This window comes from Orycteropus afer, unplaced genomic scaffold (genome assembly GCF_000298275.1).
Source record: "Orycteropus afer afer isolate SDZICR_OR568_19922 unplaced genomic scaffold, OryAfe1.0 scaffold00323, whole genome shotgun sequence".
NCBI lineage: Eukaryota > Metazoa > Chordata > Mammalia > Tubulidentata > Orycteropodidae > Orycteropus > Orycteropus afer.
The window spans coordinates 281499-285586 of NW_006921910.1; positions in this window are offsets into that span (position 1 = coordinate 281499).

Sequence of the window (4088 nt, forward strand, 5' to 3'; positions counted from 1 at the left end):
CTTGGAAACCCCGTGGGGGTTGCTATGAGTCAGAATCAATTCGATAGCAGTGGATTTTGGTTTTGGTTTTGGTTTATAAAATAGGAAAAGATACGCACAACTGAGTACTTCATATTATTAACAAATCACGGAGCCCTGCTTTGCCGTTCCCCATGCAGAGCTGTACTGGTGAAGGCCTTCTCTTGCACTTCAATGGCTGCAAAGACTCATGGTGGCCCCATCTTATATCCAGAAAATTCCATTCTTGTGTAACTCTCCCCAGTGAGATGGAAGACAGTGAAAGCATTTCTTTTCTGCTCCCCCGGGCTGCCTGGGCCAGAGCACTCCACTCCCTTATTCCTCTTCTTCCCTTCTCTTATCTCCTCTCCAAAGATCTGGCTCCATCCCACCATCCCTCCTATGTGCCATTTAGCAAATTTCAATTCTGTCTTCCCTGCAGTCTGCACCACCCAATGAATCCCCAGTCACTTGGTGTTATGGATTGAATTGTGCCCGCCCTCCTCCAGAAGCGTATGTTGATGTGCCAACCCTCGGTGCTGTGAGTGTGACCTTGTTTGGAAATAGGGTCTTTGAAGATGGTATCAGTAAATATGAAGTCAGACTGGAGTAGTGTCCTTGTAAAGGAGAAGAAGAGACACAGAGAGGCTTAGAGGGAAGACGGCCACGTGAAGATGGAAGTAGAGATTTGGATTGATGCATCTATAAGCCAAGGAGTGCCTAGGATTGCTAGAGAGAGGCATGGAACAGTTTTTCCTCAGAGCCCTCGGACAGAATCAACATGGCTGACATCTATCTTGATTCCTAGCCTCCAGAACTGGGAGACAATACATTTCTGTTCTTATGAGTCACCTAGTGTATGGTCCTTGGTTACAGCAGCCCTAGGACACTAATCCACCTGGGAGTCACACATTCTACAGAGGGAAGAAATGCCAGGTAAGTAAATCTCTACTTGCTAAAACCCATCCCTTCTCACGATTAGTGTTAATGGTCTCATTTGTAAAATTCTAGCCTTGCCTCCTGGGGGAAAAGGAACTGGAAGGGTGAGATGGTGATCTGTGTCTTGCTAAAAGAGAATTGTTTGCTAGTACCTGTCCTAGGTTACCTTGGCCACCATTTTTTATAGAGGTGGCCAAACCAAAACCAAACCCACTGCCATCAAGTCGGATCCAACTCCTAGCGACCCCTCCTTGGGTTTCCAAGGCAGTATCTCTACGGAAGTAGATTGCCCAACCTTCCTTCCAAGGAGTGGCTGATGGGTTTGAACCACCAGCCTTCTGGTTAGCAGTCAAATGCCTTAGGCACTACACCACCAGAGCTTCCTACAGAGGTGAAGCCAGGTGAAAATAAAATATTGAAGACCTTAAATGTTGGCATAGGAGAGATCTGGTTTAGAATCTGAGCTCTGCTTATTAGATGCATCTTCCTAGCTGTGTAGTCTTGGGCAAGTCACTTAACCTCTCTAAGCTTCAGTTTCTTTATCTGTGTTGTGATTGTTAGCTGTTGTTCAGTCAGCCCCCAGACTAATGGCAACCCCGTGCACAACAGAACGAAATGTTGCCTGATCCTGTATCATCCTCTTGATTTGTTGTGGACCGGACCATTGTGACCCATAGGGTTTCCATTGACTGCTTTTTAGAAGTAGATTGCCAGGCCTTTCTTCCTAGTCTATCTTAGTCTGGTAGCTCTGCTGAAACCTGTTCCACATCATAGCAACAGACAAGCCTCCACTGACAGATGGGTAGTGACTGTGCGTAAGGTGCATTGATTGGGAATAAAACCCTGGGTCTTCTGTATGGAAGGTGAGAATTCTACCACTGAACCACTGCTGCCTCCTAGCAGTACTTCTTCTATAAAAGACGATAAGAATCATTATATCCATAGAAATGTAAATGGATTATTTGAGCAGCGTGAGTACTCACAAGAATGGCCATCACTTAGCTGATAGTCACCAAATCCACATTCTTCTTTTTGTCCTGGGTACACATCTAGACTACATTTCCCAGCTTCCTTGGAAGTTAGGAATGGCCATGTATTGATTGTACAAAGAGCAAGGTGAGCAGAAATGAGGCAGATAGGGTCCTCTCATGCACAATCGTCCCCAGTTTTTCCCTTTGCTGGATTGGCATGGGGATGACCAGGGTGGCCTTGGAATCCATGTGTTGAAGATGGCACCTCTGTCATCAGTGTGGGTCCTTGAATGACTGTGGATGGGGACCACACAGCAACCTGTTCATCTGCCCAGTACTGTCAGTTGAGTAAGAACCAAAGCTCAGTAGTACTGAGCCATTTCCCACTTTGGGGTTAATTGGATAAAGCAAATAGTCTATGCAGACTATACACCCAGTCCTCACTTATCGACATGGTTAGGTTCCAAACACCAGGTTGTTATGTGAAAATTGTCATTATGCAAAAATGGAGGATGACCACATCAGATCACAAAATGGAGGATGATTACATCATTACATACCTGTCAAATTATATCATTATATAACTGCCAAACCATCACAGCCAATGTGACTCTCACTTCGCACCTTGGTATTTGTTACTGCCAGATGTATGTCATTAACGTGCAAAATAATTGGATGTAAATTTTTTACTGTTGTAAATGAGAACTGTTATCAATAAGTGTGGAATAGGTGTACAGTTATTGTTGCTATAAATTCCTAGGGGCGTGGGCAGTGGTGAGCTGGAGCTGGCTTGGACAAGCTCACAAGAACCTGGAGAAGCTGGAAAAGGCAAGGAACTGATTCTTCCCTAAAGCTCTCAGAAAGAAGGCAGCCCTGCCTTCCCCTGGATTTTGGCCCTTAAGACCTATTTGAACTTCTGGCCTCTGGAACTGGAACATAATAAATCTGTGTGGTTTTCAGCCACCAATTTTGTATTAATTTGTTACAGCAGCCATAGGAAACTAGTATGTCCACATATTCAAGTTTTTTTTTTTTAAATTATGTATTTTTGAATTGCTTTTTAGGAATCAAAACTTCCTTGTAATGTTAGGTAGTCTCTTTTCTGTTAGTCTCTGTGGAGTAGCTGTAACCATATCAAGGGTTTGGGTGGGCTTTCCTCCGATTCCTTCTCTCATGAATTGGTTGGTGGCCTCTGGGAGCAGAAACTCTGACTCTCACACTCAGGTAGGCCAGCTGCTGCTGGCAGGGAAATCTGATGTTGATGGTGGTCGCTGATTGTGGTCTGGTTATTTTGGGAAAAACTGCTGCTTTTGATTATCTGTACTATTTGTGGATAATCCCTCATCCAGATCATTGAAAATTCCCTACCTGAGCCCTCTGGTTTTATCCACTTGAAATCCTAAAGTTTTGGGGCTCTGCCCCTGTGGTAGTGCCTTCAGAGCACCAGTGACTTTTATTTTGTCACCGAATTGTCTGGTGAATTCATGAAGGTGCTTCACTCTGGACAATCCTAGCAGATATTTCTGAGTGATTCCCTATGTGGCCAGAACTCAGGCTGAGCACTTTCTCTGTACATTATGCTTTGTTTGAGACTCACTCTGAGGGCAGTACACCTTCGGCAGCCCCATTTTACAGACAAGAATGCCGAGGACCGGAGCGGGTTCTTGTTTTGTTTTCCAGTGCTGCAATTGACACATTCTCTTATTAGAGAGCAAAAGAAAGTGAAACTGGACATATCAGTAATGAAGAACAAATTATGAATAAGGAAGAAATTATTTACGGGCATACCTCAGAGATATTACAGGTTCGGTTCCAGACCATTGCAATAAAACAAATACTGCAATAAAGTGAGTTGCACACATTTTTTGGTTTTCTGGTGCCTATAAAAGTTAGGTTTGCACTACACTGTAGTCTACTAAGTATGCAATGTTGTTGTTATGTGCCGTCAAGGCGGACCTGACTCATAGCGACCCCTCCTTGGGTTTCCGAGGCAGTATCACTATGGAAGTAGATTGCCCCATCTTTTTTTTGTGTGTGATTTGGGTAAAGATTTACAGAGCAAATTCACTTTCCATACAGCAGTTCACGTATACTTTGTCTCATGTCATTGACCACAGTTTACCACAATGCAACAGCTCCTGTCCCACTTCCTTCCCATAGTTACCTCTTCCCAGTGACCAT